Source organism: Herpailurus yagouaroundi, unplaced genomic scaffold (genome assembly GCF_014898765.1).
Source record: "Herpailurus yagouaroundi ecotype Mexico unplaced genomic scaffold, PumYag 28, whole genome shotgun sequence".
Classification (NCBI taxonomy): Eukaryota; Metazoa; Chordata; class Mammalia; order Carnivora; family Felidae; genus Herpailurus; species Herpailurus yagouaroundi.
Genome location: NW_024412376.1, coordinates 151897232 through 151914006, shown reverse-complemented (window position 1 = coordinate 151914006; position 16775 = coordinate 151897232). Strand labels below are relative to the sequence as shown.

Genomic DNA, 16775 nt, shown 5'->3' with positions numbered 1-16775 from the left:
TATATATGTATACATATATATATATATATATATATATATATATATATATATATATATATATCTGCTTTCAGAGCAAAGCCCACTTCAGATCCTGTCTACCCCTCTCTCTGCCCCTCATGTTCTCTCATTCTCTCTTTCTCAAAAATAAGTAAATGTTAAAAAAAATGAACTCTGAAATATTATGAATTTGATAATGGCTGTGCACACCTGGGAAGAATGAGGCACAACTCCAAGTAGATGGCATACCAGAGCAATTTGAAGACAGAATTGATAAGTCAGAAAAAAACTTCATTAAAATACATTCACAGAGGTACATATTTTAATGGGGTATTCAGGGCCTGCTCTATTCACAGGCAAAAGGAGGAAAATCCAAACAAAAGTCTAAGGGTCCAAGGCCGACTGGCTTCCCAGGATCTACCAGGCACTGTTCATTGTTTGCACTTTCGGACTGGCTTCCGTTATAGCTTTGATCTCCTGGTTCTATTTGCATGTAGCTGCATCAGTCATAGGTGAAGTAACGGGGGATACAAGGTGCAGAAAGCCAACAGACCGACGTAGGATATGGTGTGGAATGAGCCTTGTCTGAAGCCACACCGTGATTTCATGATACAGTTGTAACTAGTTTTTCTCTTATATCTAAATCCACTGTTTACCTCTAATACCTGCCTCTCAATTGCCAGATTTTTCTTTCTGTTTAGGAAATCCCCAAATGCTGACTGCCTCCCTGGATCTCTGGAGATTGCCTTCTCCTCAATGCCCCACTGTGGTATTCCAGCTATTTACCCAATAATGAGCCTCATGGCCTCTTACAACATTTGCTTGAGTTACCTAGTAACCTGTTAATTATCAGTGCACAGGAGACAGTCATGTCCCCATCAAGGCGAACTCTTTAATGTCCATGGTGAAGTCAGACAAGCACTGTCTTCTACCATTTACCTAGGCATAACCAGATACACATAGGCATACAAATATCAGTTAAAAGTCTGTGTCACAGCCATCCGCCCAATTCCAGTGGAAAAAATAACACTTTTGAGTGTTGCTTTTTTCAAGAATGATTGTGTCATATTAATGGATAGCAAAATCAACTTAATGAGTTCATGATCCTCAATTTAGAATTGAGTACACTAGGAAAGAAAATGAAATCCTTGTCTTAGATAGGATACATAAATCTTCAGAAGTAGAATGGGCCAGTAGTATCTTGTGAAATTCTTTTCTAATTGTTTTCATGTGTGTTCTGGGTCATGCGAAAAAATACACTTCTTATTGTAGTTCATGATCAAATAGTTCTATAAGCCATATATTAAAGCTCTTGGAGAGCAAGGCACTGTATCTACAAAACACCTTAATGAAATTACAAATTTGTGACCTGAGATGGATCACACATTAAACCAGTCCTTCCTTATAGACACAGTGACAAATGCATTTTCATCTGATAAGCTTGTTATTTTCAAGAAAGCAGATAAGCAGAACTCCAAAGGAATGGGAATCTAAATGAGTACATTTTGATGTCAAGATAAAGAAATAATAAAGCCTGTGCATGAACAGTACACTGGGCTAGTTTCAGCCTGGAGGTGCCTAAGTAGGCAGGGGCTAACATAATTAGGGCACCTGGAGCCTGGAGGAATGACATGCTGAGACCAGAGGGAGGGACTTGGCAAAGGGTGCTGAGCATGTGCAATGACTCCACTGTTAATGAGTCACGTTCAACAGCACTGGTAAAGAACAATGATCACAGTACCTTATATCTGTCCATATGCTCACATTTTTCAGAGCATTGTCACACATGTTATTTTATTCTCATGAGAAGAACTGGAACTTGGATGAAATAAATGAGGCGCACTTTCAGGAGGTACTCATTCTTCAGGGTCCTGCGAGTGCTCTGCGCACTTTGCGCACTGGTCCAGGATCTTTTCATGACAACAAACATTATTAATTCTGTGTTAGATATTAGGAACTCTAGTCACACAGAATTTAAGTGCACGTGTCACAAACAGCATTGAATCTGGGTTTAAACCCTTGTCCCCCTGCCTCCTGGGAAAAGGTGCATTTTTTTAATCTACTTCAGACAACCTCAGTAAAGACTTTTCTGCATGAATTTGCAAAGCAATCAATTGGCAAGACGAAGAACCATACTATACTTGTTTGTCATGAAATGTTCGTTCAGAGGAAAAGAAATGGCAAAATTCGGCCAGTGAGGTTTCAGCCCCAATTGGAGTCCTGTGTTAAATTTGAGTCATTTCCATTCCAGAAAGGTGAAGACAAATTGGAAACCATTTAGGGAATAATAAAAGTAAAAAAAAAAAAAAAAAAAAAAAAAAAGATTAGGGAAAAGAAAGGTTTGATTTATAGGCCAGATTAAAGGAGATACATGCATATTATTTGGCTAACTGACAACCAGTGGATAGGATAAGAATCTACAAATATTGGGAGGATAAAAATATGGGTGATACAAAGGACTTCTAAGTACATACTAGACAGAACTAGCAGGAATGGACAGGAAGAAAATGTGAAACTGTAGACAATAAGAAGAGGGGTTTTTGCAAAAGGGTTCATTAAGTTAAGGAGTAAAACATAAAGGAGGGAGGAGAAGGGAAGAAGAATAAAAACAGCACAGGAGTATGAGGAAGAAGAAAAAAACAAGGGATAAAGGAGGAAGGAGGCAAGGAAGGAAGAAGGGAGTGAAAGAAGTAGGGCAAGAGAAGGAAACGAGGAGGGATGGATGGGTGGATGGATTGATGGATGGATGATGGCTGGAAGAAAGTAATGAAGGATTGAATGGAGGAAGGAAGGAAGAAAGGAATGATGGATAGATGAATGATGTTTGGAAGGAAGAAATGAAGAACTGGAATGGAGAAATGGAGAAAGGAAGGAAGGAAGAAATGAAGGGTAGAAGGAAGGATAGAAGGAATAAAGGAAGGATAGCAAGAAATTTCAAATCTGCCCTTGTGTGTATTTCTCTACAAAATACACCAGCAATATTGATAATTGTTTTTTGGGTAGACTTTTTTTAATACAAAACTCAGTCATGCAATAATTTTAATATATAAATGTGTACTGGTGATTTTCCACATATAGAATCCATACAGTGTAAGGAAAGCTTCTGTAAAACAGCTCTGTTTGGTGTGAGTGAGAGAGGGTACCAAAAAAAGAAGAAAGAAAAAGAGCAAGAAAGAGGGAACTATGTCTTATTCCACCATATCTAATAACAGGAAATTAAAAAATAGATTCCTGGCAGGTCTCAGGCAGAATGAACATCTCCCCAGAAACCTGAGCCAGTTGAGAAGATGGCATCAGTACTCTACCTCAGGGGAGAAGGCTGCCACTAAATCAAAAGGAGACAGTAATGGGGAGTTAAAGTCGCTGTGCAAAGCCATTACTGCTATTAAATTCAGGGCCTGGGCACAGGGAACTTGGCAACCTTTGGTTAGCTTGCTACACATAACAGTTACTGTAATTGAAATTGAATTATAACACTACCCTGGCACATATCCTCCTTTAAAAATCCAACACATAATAATGCTACTAAAATAAAGACCTCTGGAAACAACCTATAGTCCAATTGCCTCTTTGTAGCTGGCACCTGCCTTCTTATGGAGTCCTTCATGCTTCCTCCCTCTACTGTAGACTGGTCAAAGTCTGGTGAAAAAGGTGAATCACAAGGTTCACATGTGGCAGTTGCGTGCCAAACACTGTGCCAGCCCTACCCCCTTTATAACCTCCTATGAGGTAGAGACTCATACCCTCCATGTCACAGATTAAAATATTCTGAGGTCAAAGAGGTGAAGTCATGTTGTCTAAATCAATTAGATAAAGTATGAGAAACAGCCAGGAATAAATATAATTCCAGTCAGCTTATACTCAGTGTTTCCATCATACCTAACACTCAGCAAGTTGCCTGATGCATAACCCATAGTAAGCACTCAATTAAGATGTGCTAAATTGAACTGGAGGGAATTGATGGTATAATTGAGATCAGGAAAGCATCTCCAACAACTTTGGCCATGAGTTGTTGAAATGCTGCCAGATTTTCACCAACTATTGAATTAGGTCGGAGCCAATTATGTCCGTATCTATAAAATGGCCTTTTTTGAGAACAAAAATCTTTTGCCTTCTTTGTTACTTCCGTTATAACAAAATATGCTAGATTTCCTCCGTGTCATATAAAGTGGGTCTAATATTTGGATAATTTCAAGAGATGCTGAATTTTTGTAAAATAATCCACATAATCACTCCATGTCTTGTACTCCATGTCCAGATATTGTGCTAAGAAATAAGACTGACAATCAATATCTAGTATATTTGATTTCATAAATATAAAAATGCTGTTTATGTGCTCCTAAGAGAATACTTATACTTGGAAGTAGGAGACTCCATCCCTATACTTACAGAGCTTATAAGTCCACTGGGAGACAAAACATAAATGCTTGGGAAGGTAAATAAAATTGAAACAGCCATTTGAGATTTTTCTTTACGATAGATTTCATTCAACTAATATTTATGGAATGCCTTCTATGTGCCCGAACTTGGACAAAGCATTGCTAATAAAAAATATTAGTTGGGATCATCTCTCAAGAACCCCACAGGCTAGTGAGGGAGAAAATTTGCTAAATTTTCAGTTATAAAACAGTTATAAAACAGTTATAAAACAACATTAGTGATTTAGAGAAAGCATATGACTCTAAAGAATGCAGAAGAGGAAAGATTTGAATCAGCTGATAGCAAGCCTGAAGGTTTTATCAAGGAAGACTTCCTAAAGGAGATGAGGCCCACAATAGTTCTTGAGCAGTGGATAAGAGTTTTCCAGAAGGAAGAACATTATATGCCAGTCAACGCAGGTAGAAAGATAATAGATAACAGAAGAGTATGGCAGTTGTGGTAAGAAAGTATTATTCACAAAATTACTCATATTTGATCAGGAGGATGCATAAATACTACCTAAAATTTTTCAATTTTGGATTTTTTTCAAGTCTACTTCAATATCAATAAATACTGTGATGAGTTCAAGGCCATCTCAAGCAGAATGTTAACATCCCAACCAAATATATTGCAAATTTCCCTTCTTCACTGTAGGAGAACTTATTAAAAGCAATGTATTCAAACTACATAATCTAAAACATGCCTCCTGTTTAGGTTAGCATATCTAATATATGAGGGCCATTATTAACATTTTATAAACCATCTATTATGTAATCTGAGTGTTCAGTAGTGTTCAAGAGCATACCAATTTCTTGCAAACTAACTGTAATTGCTGCAGAGGCATCATGGGACATTTGATTAATACAAAGCAAAGAAGAAAAATCATTCCTTTTAAGTAAACAATTATGAAAGTGTATAAATTGATCAGCCTGGATATATTACAGAAATTTCTGAATCTGAGTAAGTCATAGAATCTCAGGAATACTGCTGTGAAGTATTCTTTTGATGTACTGCCTGTAAGAGATACAATAGAATCAAAGTTAAGGAACCACAGACAATAATATTTGTGACTAGAGAATTCTGATTATAAGAATTCCAGGAATTAAACAGTGACACTATCCACCTTCGTACAAAAATCAACTAGAAAACTGAGCGATGGCATTCATTTTGTCAATTTATAAGGTCAAGGAGGGCTTTAGGTATTAATTCTCTTGAAGTGAAAACAAGGAATAATTTCACCTTCAATCCTAAACAAATTTAACTGGAACCTCATAGAACATACCACATGAATGATTTTCCACAAAAATGTGATGTCCTTAAAGAATAACCACCTCTCTACCTTCCTCTTCCAACATAATCATTGTTGTCATTGAACTTGGTCACTCCTACTTCCAATTACCTTTTGCAAATGAATTTTAGCAGAATCTCCCTACTCCATCTTCAGCAGTGTCCTTACTTATCCCTATTTCTTTCGTTGCTTTTTGAAAAGAGGCTTTTTTTTTTTTTTTTCTGAGCTGCCCCTTGTCCACCACTTCTGGAAGAGCTCAGTTGTCAGACACCAAAATGGCTAGTTCAGAAAACTAAGACTTGTCTCCTCAAAGTCAAACCTGAATCAGGCACTATAATTAAACTGGGTTAACTCTTGACATGTTCCATGGGCCACTCTCCTGTTGACTTCCCTGTTTCCTCAGGTCCTCATAATCTGGCCTGGCTCCTCTGTAAATCTGTATCCTGTTCCTCCTTGGTAGACAAAGGCTCTCAGTTTGATTCCCTGACACATACGTTGACTGTAGTCTTACTGCTTCTGGCTCCTTCAGCTAAAACCAATATTTAGGCAGGCTTTTCTCTTCCTGAACTCAGTAGTTCATGGTTTTCACTTCACAAGTTCTGCCCAGTGCCATCTTAGAGCAAGTTCCTTTAGTGCTCATTTCCCACAAGATGCTTTTTTAAAGTGATTTTTTATTTTCCATTCCTTCCTTTTTCTCTCTCTCTTTCCCTGCTCTCTCTCTCTCTCTCTCCTGAACACACAAACATATGCACATTTACCACACTATTAAATATCTATTTATATTGTCTTTAGGAATTTCATATGTAATTACATAGTTTGTATCTCATAACACTATATAAAATCTATACACAAGGAATCTTCCTATTTCCTTTTCCTAGACATTGGAGGCTAATATTGGCTGAGTAAAATCTGGGGGCTCATTCACCCATTTATTTATTCAACAGATATTTATTGAGTGCCTGATATGTCCTGAGCCTTCTATTAAGTACTACACTCAACATTCGATTTAGCCACATGATCTATTTCTGTTTCACCTTTTCTGCCATGCACATACCTCTTTCATGGAATACCCTCTATCTTGTTTTCCTAGAAATCTCTATTCATCCTTCATGATTCAACATAAACATCAGGTTTTCCATGAAATATTTTCTAACCTTTAGAAGATAACCAGTTTCTTCTCCTTAATATCACCCCCAGAATATGGCACTTACCACACTTCATAGTAATTACTTGCTCACCTATCTGTCTTCTCCCAATGAGACTCACTCAGTGAGATGAGATGTGATTTCTACCTTCCTAGTACTTTTAACAATGCACTGCACATAGCAGGTCCTCAACCAACAGTAAGTATGATAATAACCTTGAGGATCTGCATGTATAGGATTTAGTATAAAATCAACATCCTGCAGTTTAGCATTGCTATCCATAAGCAAGCCCAAATCAAGTGATTCCAGGGATCTCTCAACATTTTAAAAGCGATATAGCATTAGTCCAGACCAGTTTAAAGAAGAACAGAATCATAAATAATACATTTGATTGTCCCATCTCCTAAAATGCAACATACTGTAAAACCCATTGGGGACTTATATGATGTCCTCTGTTGCCACAAGACATAGTAGATATTATAAGTTAATTAAGATGGTATACTCCAAGGAGCTGAATCCAAGGATTCTGATTGTTTATTGTTAGCGCTATTTACCTAGTCCCACTTAATTACCTACAACCATTCAACTTTACCACTTTTTTTTTAAATTTTTTTTTTCAACATTTATTTATTTTTGGGACAGAGAGAGACAGAGCATGAACGGGGGAGGGGCAGAGAGAGAGGGAGACACAGAATTGGAAACAGGCTCCAGGCTCTGAGCCATCAGCCCAGAGCCCGACGCGGGGCTCGAACTCACGGAGCGCGAGATCGTGACCTGGCTGAAGTCGGACGCTTAACCGACTGCGCCACCCAGGCGCCCCACAACTTTACCACTTTTATGGTAATGACTCCTATTCTATAACTCCAGCTCAGAAGTCCGTGCACTCCAAGTTTCTTCTCCATCTCTGTACAAGTCATCTCCATTGGGATGTCTCAGAGACACCTCAACCATGACAGGTCCAAAAGGGAACTCTGTTTTACCCTTAAGTCTCCCCATCACTAGGATGGCTCCATCCCCTATCTCACATCAGAAACCCAGGCACAGTAACCTTGATGTGATCTTGACTCTGCCTTTCTTCTTTCCACTTTCGTCCAACCCTTAATAATCCCCGCTGAGACTTCACCCAAAATAAATCAAACCCTTCTATCCATCCATTGTAATGAATTGCATTAGTAACGATTCCTATTACTTCTTCTCTTTAGTACTGAAACAACTTCCTATCTACCCTCCTGTTTTCTTCTCTTACTCCTTCCAATCTGACGGGATTTCTTGAAATATATATTGCATCATCCTACTCCTTAAAAGAATTCAGTGTTTTTAAATTTTATTTAGAATAAAATTCCAAATCCTTTTATGGCTTATCAAGTACTGACAAGCTCTCCTTTCTAGTTCCTACAATGTGCCAGACTCCGTGATCTTTGAGCTCCCGTAGCGGAAGTTCTTTACCTGCTCAGAGCCTTTGCACATGTTTCTTCCTGAAATGCTCTTCACTCTGACTATTTCCATTGCTGGTTTCTTCTCAGAATTGTGTTCTGTGTTCAAATAATATTTCAAATAATATTTCCTCAGAGAGAACCTCTCTAACCACGCTATTTAAATAGCCATTCCCTCAACCTTGCAGAAACACAGAATTCTTCAGTTTTTATCTTATTTGATTCTTAACTGTTAACACAATAATACTTCTCTTTTTGGAGGTCATACTTACCTTTCTCCCTAAAATATAAACTTAAAAAAAAATTTTTAGTGCTTATTTATTATTGAGACCCAGAGAGAGACCGAGCACGAGCATGGGAGGGGCAGAGAAAGGAGGAGACACAGAATCTAGAGCAGGCTCCAGGCTCTGGGCTCTGGGCCGTCAGCACAGAGCCCTATGCGGGGCTCAAACTCACAAACTGCGAGATCATGACCTGAGCCGATATCCAACGCTTAACCGACTGAGCCACCCAGGCGCCCCTAAAATATAAACTTTTTTAAGGTAAACACTCTTGATTCTCTTGCCTGCCACTGTATCCCCAGGAACCAGTATGGAGCAAAACACTTAAAATATTATGTGTCAAATATAACACATTACACATATAACACAGCAATATAACACAGCAAATACATTAATAATTAAAAATAGATAAACTCAACGGGCCCTAACCGAGCATCCACTCTCGGCACAGAGGTATATCCACACATTCACACACCACTGATATTCACCATAGCACTGTAAGGCACATAGTCTTATTCTTATTTAACCAACAAGGTAAGTTAACTTTCTCAAAGTGCTGGTAACCGTCTTCAGGTATTAACCTAAGTCCCTTAATCCAATTCCAGCGATTTGCTTTGTTTATACTCTATCTCATCAAAATCATTGTTTAATTTAAAAACTAGTTTCTACCTCCTGCTGACATTTCACCATAAAATTTTGTTCTCCCAGGTAAATGTATATATATTTTTTTAATTGAGGAAACAAACAAAAAAACATGACAGCATACACTGTCATTGTCTCTTGGAAAACAAACAAAACAAAAACCTCATGGCTAGTAATCTCCCATGTAAGCCCGCAATAGTAAATTAAAGATGTGTTAGAGAAAATGGATCCTTCCAGTCATAAGACTAATGGCTGGTGGCCAAAAGAGAAAGGCAATCACCTGCTTATTCTTTAGTAATTCAGTCTAAAAACCTTGAACATTTTTATACTACTACTTTATCATTTCCCTTTAGAAATAAACTTCAGGAAATAATAAGGCATTATATTCCTAAATGTACCAAGACTGTGACAGAAAGGGTTCGTAATACAGCTGCCAACTGGCTGGAGCAAAGCCAGTTCAGGAAAGCAGCCACATAAACTCACCTTTCTGTCATCCAACAAACATTCATAGATCATCTGGATGGCATTGTGGCAAGCAGTGGCATTGTGGTTGAGAGTCTAGGCTCTGGAAATCAAGAGTTCAAGTCTCTCCTCAACTTTGTGTGAGCTGTATGACATTGACAAATGGCTCAGTTTCCCATCCTTGAAATAGGGCTGACATTATGACAATCTCATGAGGTTGTGATGAGGAATAAAAGACAAAACGAGTGAAATGCCAACGGTGTAGGAAAGATCTCAAGAAATGTTAGTTTTTGTCGCAGAATAATGTGTCCAATGGGGCAAAAGTTTAAGGCATCCTGAATCTTGAGAATATAAGTTTTAGCGGGGGTGGAGAGGGGTAATAGGGTAGTGAGTGGAGTGAATGGAGTTAAGTAATATTTTTTTTTCAGGAGAAAGTGTGCTCCTTCCACATTTTTTAAAACAACTTTATCGAGGTGTAATTTGCATAATATAATTTATGCGCACCTTGAATGACTTTTAGCAAATTTACAGAATTGCACAACCATTGCCAAAATCCAACATTAGAAAATTCTCATCATCCCTAAAAGATCTCTCATGCCCATTTGTAGTCATTACCCTTCACACTCTCAGCCCCAGGCAACCACTAGCCTATTTTCTGTCTCTGTAGATTTGACTGTTCTGGATAGTTCATATAAATTGACTTATACAATATTAGCCTTTTGTGTCTGGCTTTTTCATATCACATAAGGTGGAGGTTCAGCTCTATGATATCATGCATCAGTACTTACTTCCTTTTTACTGCTAAATGGTATTCATTTCTATCAATATATTGCATTTTATTGTTCTATCCCCTAGTTGACTGACATTTGAGTTGTTTCCACTTTTTGACTTCCATATAATGCTACTGTAAGCGTTTGCATACAAGTCTTTTTTTTTTTTTTTTTTTTTTTTTTTTTTTTTTTTTTTTTTTTTTTTACATTTATCTATTGTTGAGAGATAGAGTGCAAGCAGGGGAGGGACAGAAAGAGAAGGAGACACAGAGTCTGAAGTAGGCTCCAGGCTCTGAGCTGTCAGCACAGAGCCCGATGCAGGGCTCGAATCCACAAACTGTGAGAACATGACCTGAGCCAAAGTCAGACAGTTAACTGACTGAGCCACACAGACGTCCCACATACAATCTATTTCTAGACACGTTTTCATTTCTTTTGAGTAGATTCCTATGACTTCCCCTTCTCCACTTTAAGTAAAGGATCTGCCCCGGACAGGATCCCAGTGCAACTAGTTAGGGAGAGGAGAAGAGTTCGAATTCCATCACTAATGACTATTGAATGGTCAGCTCATACAATGAAGTGGAAAAAAGCATGTCAATTTTTGTCTGTTCTTTCTTTTCCTGAGTCTCTTTGTGACCTTGGGAGAGAAATATAACTTTTATTTTTTTTATTTTAAAAAAAAAAATTTTTTTTTCAATGTTTATTTATTTTTGGGACAGAGAGAGACAGAGCATGAACGGGCGAGGGGCAGAGAGAGAGGGAGACACAGAATCGGAAACAGGCTCCAGGCTCCGAGCCATCAGCCCAGAGCCCTACGCGGGGCTCGAACTCACGGACCGCGAGATCGTGACCTGGCTGAAGTCGGACGCTTAACCGACTGCGCCACCCAGGCGCCCCCAGAAATATAACTTTTAATACCTAGGTGTCTCCATTTGTGAACCAAACATAGCAAATAGATGTTCTTTAAACCGTCTTTTACCTTAAAAGCATATAATACTTTCAGTTACTAGAGAATTTAAAACCAACGCAAAAAAAAAAAAAAAATACACTCAATAAATCATCTCCCGTGCCTCTGTAATATTCTAGGGCCGGGCACTATGTGGGAGGCCAACAACAGTTACAAAAAATGATACAGAAAGTGAAGGATAAAGTATTTGCTTACTATTTTTGCATGTAGGATCCAGGATTCACAAGTTGATACTATAAATATGCCTCTTCTGCTTTTGAGGTTCTCGTGCATATTGCTATATTTCTCTGGCCATATTTTGTTAAGGCAGTTATTTCATTCAAAGTTAACTGGCCATAAAACAAACATCGTTACAACAGAATAGGGTAGATTATTTTATCAAACATTTAAAATTATATGAATCTAAGTAACACGCATTACCTTCCAAACAGTCATCTCAGTGACTATACAGTTTTTTTCATTTATTCTGACATTGCTCAGAGCTAGTATCTAGGATATTTCACTTTGGAATTGTCCTCTAAATTAATGGATTAGGCTTTTTTTTTTTTCAAATTCACTTTAAGCCTTATTATTAAATACTTAACATATAGCAAAAAGTATAAAGAATAATAAAATGGACATGCATGCACCAATCACAAAGCTTTAAAATAAATGAGTGCCAGTGCTTTGGCACATACTTATCCCCATGCATATATTTATCCTTCCCTCTCTATATATGTTGTACTAAGTAATATATGGCAATGTCTTTTTTCAGATATACATATATACATATATGATATTGTGCTCAAAGTATTCTTTAGCAACCTTCTGTTTTCACTCAGTATTATGTTATTTACCCACAGTAATATGAATTCTACTTCATCAATATTCACACCGTAGGGCATTACATTAAAAAAAAAAAACAAAGCTCAACGATTTATCCTATTTCCTACTGATGCATATTTAGGTGATATCCAATATTTTGCTACCACAAACACTTTACCTATAAATATGTTTATGTCTATCACCTTTGTGCACATCGGAGGGTTTGTCCAGCTTATTTCCTAGGGATAGATTTTCTATATTATGGCAAATTGACATCTTCATCTGTACTGTTTATTATTAAGTTTTCTCCTAAATGTTTGCACCAACATTCATCCTACCTATGAGGGTATAAAATTCTCATTGCTCCACACTCCCCCAAAACTTAGTGTTGTTAAACATTTTAAATTTTGCTGATCACTAACTTGATTTTTAAAAATCAAATTTAATAATCTTTGAGTGTCTCCTCTGGATGCATCACTGTGCTTGGCTCCGTATGGAATGCAGAGCAACAGGTGACAAAATTACACTGAAACTGGAGGAACCTACCATTGAGGCCTCATTCCTGCCACCTTTGAAAACCTGGGCAAGTCCCTTAATCTCTTCTAGCCTCCACTTCCTCTTTTGTAATATTAAGGACCAGACAAGAGCATTATCCCAGGCCTCTTCGCCTCTGATTGTGACTCTATGATGCCGGTGGGAGCTTACAAGCAAGTAGGAGAAACAACATGCACATAAGTAACTTTAACACCTGCAAAATACACAAATAAGGTACTAGGAAAGTATAGATGATGGAATCCAAGTAGGAAAGAGAGAAGAATTGGAAATATCTTCTCCAGGAGGTTCAGAGGAGCTGTGTCCAGAATGGTGTGGATGATACTCTGAGCACTGGATGGTGGTAAGGAAATTTGGGAAGAGGAAAGAGCCTGGGTGGAGCTCGTTGTTTTTGTTTGTTTGTTTTTGTTTTTTTGTTTTTTAGAAAGGTTTTTTAATGTTTATTTAATTATTTTGAGAGAGAGAAAGGCAGAAAGAGAGAACCCCAGGCAGGCTCTGACCTGACAGCACAAAGCCCTACAGGGGGCTTGAACTCCCCACCTGAACCCATGAACCATGAGATCATGACCTGAACAGAAATCAAGAGTCAGATGCTTAACTGACTGAGGTACTCAGAAGCCCCCTGGGTGGAGTTCTACAGGCAGGAGGGTGAAGTCAACAAAGGTACTTGTGGCGAAAGCACAAGTGTTAGGGTAAGTGCTGGGCTGTGAGGCCAGCTCTGTTGTGTTTTTTATGTCAAAGTGTAATAAATCTTCATCATTTTGTTGATGATTTGATTTTTAAAACCTCCCAAAGCAATTTGGAATCAAATTTGTATCCAAGGCAGATGGTCATTTATTTGATTTTCATTTTAAAAATGAAGCCATAAAACTAATTTCTGTGAGGCTTGCAGACTGACTGGATTGTCACTTCTCAAACAGGATTGCCCAGGGGTTTTGAGAAGTAGGAGGGCACATTGCAGAAGTAAGACTGTAGCCTCTGAAGGTGACTACTTTGAATAAACACACTCCTTTGATTTTTTGAATTCCAGTAGGTTGGTTTAAAAGAGTTCATGGTTTTACAGTTACACCTGGTAATAGAAAACTCAGAACCTAATGGAATTCTTAGTATTCCCAGAAAAAAATTTAAATTGAATATTCAAAATAAACATTATTTCTGGAAGGGAAAAAAAATGCCTTCTAAGAAGCTCTTTTTTTTTTTTTTTTTTCAGAATGGCTAAAATGGCTGAGAATTGCACTTTGAAAAATAATTAATGTGTCTGATTTGAAAAAAAACTAAGTTAGTGTTGGTTAAGTACACAGACCTTGCAGGCAATATACATGGGTTCAAATCTTGACAACCCCATTATAAACTAGAACATTCAAGTAAAGTACTGAAGCTCAGTTTTCTAGTATTAGAATTGCATTTGGCTCCATGTGGCCAGATTCCTAAATTAATCCCTATGTGATTAAGTCTCTTATTTTCCCCATATTGTAATAAATCAGACACAGGCAGCTCAAGGCTGGTACTGTGGTTCCACGTAGACACCAATGTTTATTCATTCAGCTGCTGAGGGACATCTCAGTTTTTTCTGAGTTTGGCCAATTATAAATCAAGCTGGTAATAACATTTGTGTGAGGTTTTTGTGCGGACGTAAGTGTTAGTTCCTTTGGGTAAATGCTGAAGGGCACAAATGCTGTATTGTATGGTAATAGTACATACAATTTGGAAGAAATTGCCAAACTGTCTTCCAAAGTGGCTGTGCCATCTTGCATTGCCACCTGGTGTGTTAGAGTCCCCATGGCTGCACGTTCAACACTCGGTGTTGTCAGAGTGCTAGATTTTGGTCATTCTAATAGGCACGTAGTGGTATCTCATTGTTGATTTAATTTCCATTTCCCTGATGACTATGATGTGGATTCTTTTCATATCTGTTTGCCATCTGTATATCTGTGTGTGTGTGTGTGTGTGCATGTGTATGTGTGTGTGTGTGAACAATAGTTATACTTTCTTAAGCAAATTAAGAAAAAATTTTTTAACATTTATTTATTTTTGAGACAGAAAGAGAGCATGAACAGGGAAGGGTCAGAGAAAGAGGGAGACACAGAATCTGAAACAGGCTCCAGGCTCTGAGCTGTCAGCCCAGAGCCCAACACGGGGCTCGAACCCAAGGACCACGAGATCATAACCTGAGCCGAAGTCAGACGCTTAACCGACTGAGCCACCCAGGCACCCCTCTTAAGCAAATCTCAATAAAGTATTATGTCATACAGAATATGGCATTATCATCTATAGTCACTGTTATATATGAGATCCACAGACCTTATTCACCTCACAGTTGAAAGTCTGTAACCTTTTACCAGCCTCTCCCAGCTTCCCTCACTCCTCTAGACCCTGGCAACCACCATTCTATTCTCTGTTCCTATGAGTTCAACTTTTTTTGTTTTGTTTTGTTTTGTTTTTTAAGTTTCCACTTCTAAGTGATACCATGCAACATTTGTTTTTGTTTTTCTCTGTTTGGCCTACTTCACTTAGCAAAATGCTCTCCAGTTTCATCCATGGATAACATGATATCCTTTAAGGCTAAATAATATTCTATTATATACCACATCATCTTTTATCTATTCATCCACTGATGGACATTTAGGCTGTTTCTGTACCTTGGCTACTGTGTATAACGCTTCAATGAACATAAGAATAAAGATATCTCTTCAAAATAATGTTTTAATTTTCTGTGGATGGATTATATATCCAGAAGTGGGATTACTAGATCATATGGAAGTTTTACTTTTAATTTCTTGAAGATCTTCCATACTGTTTTCCATAGTGAAAATGCCAGTTTTCATTCCCACCAGCAGTGCACAAGGGTCCCCTTTTCTCTTCCCCAGCATTTGTTACCTCTTATCTTTTTGATAGAAAGCATCCTAAGAGATGCGAGATGATATATCATTGTGGTTTGGATTTGCATTTGCCTCATGATTCCTGATGTTAAACACCTTTTCATGTACCTGTTGGCCACTTACCTGTTTTCCCTGGAAAAATGTCTATAGCAAAAATAAATAAATGTGACTATATCAAACTCAAAAGCTTCTTCACAGCAAAGGAAATCATTGACAAAATTAAAAGAGCGACCTGTGGAATGGGAGAAAATATTTGCAAACTATAGATCCAATAGGGGGTTAATATCCAAAATATATATAAAAAAAAAACCCATGCAACTCAATAGCAAAACAAACAAAAAACAAACAAACAAACCCACAAAACAAAACAAAACAAAACAAACAAACAAATTGAACAACCTAATTAAAAATGGGCAAAGGAACTGAACAGACATTTTTCACTATTCTCAGTATGTAACTCCTTGGTTTTAAGATCACTCCTTTACGACTGAGCATTGCTTCTGAGTTTGAGGCAGAAACAAAAAGGAAAGGGTGCAGAATCTTTCCCTTTGTAAGACTTTACAATTTTATTCAGAAGGACATTGTTCCCCAGAGACTATCACTTAGGTCCATTGGCCAAAACTAAGAAAGATGATTATACCTTGTTCCATGGGAAACTGAAAGACCAAAGATTTTTTGTTAAGTATATTGCTTTCCCCGACAAAATCAGGGTTCTCTTAGCAAGAAAGATGTCAAAATGAATAGATGATAGGTAACTAACAGTGCCTACTATATATTATCATTAAAGAGTTACTTTGAAATTTAAAAAGAAAATTAATGGAAGTCTTAGCATACAATTAACTGTTTGATAACTCTTACCTCAAAATAATTATATTAATGTATGATTAATAAAGTTATGTCTATTCCTTCAAGGATATGTTAAGCCTTCACAGCCCAAATCAAATGCCATACCTATTAAGATCCTTCTCTGATTCTGCTACTTAGACCTTATTCATTATATTTGATGAAACACAATCTGACAAACAAGCAGAAAAGGATACAGAATTGTAGAATTGAGAAGAGAGCCAGAGAGTTAGCCTCGGCAAAACACAGAAACGTAAAGAAGTTTCATGAGAATAAACATCAAGGGCGTGTTT

The 16775-nt window shown here is 37.6% G+C and overlaps 1 protein-coding gene across 3 annotated transcripts in view; it reads right to left on the bottom strand.

Annotated features, from left to right (window-relative positions):
• KCNIP4 (potassium voltage-gated channel interacting protein 4) overlaps positions 1–16775 on the bottom strand; it is a 1166664-nt gene that overhangs the window by 559410 nt on the left and 590479 nt on the right. The window lies entirely within an intron of this gene.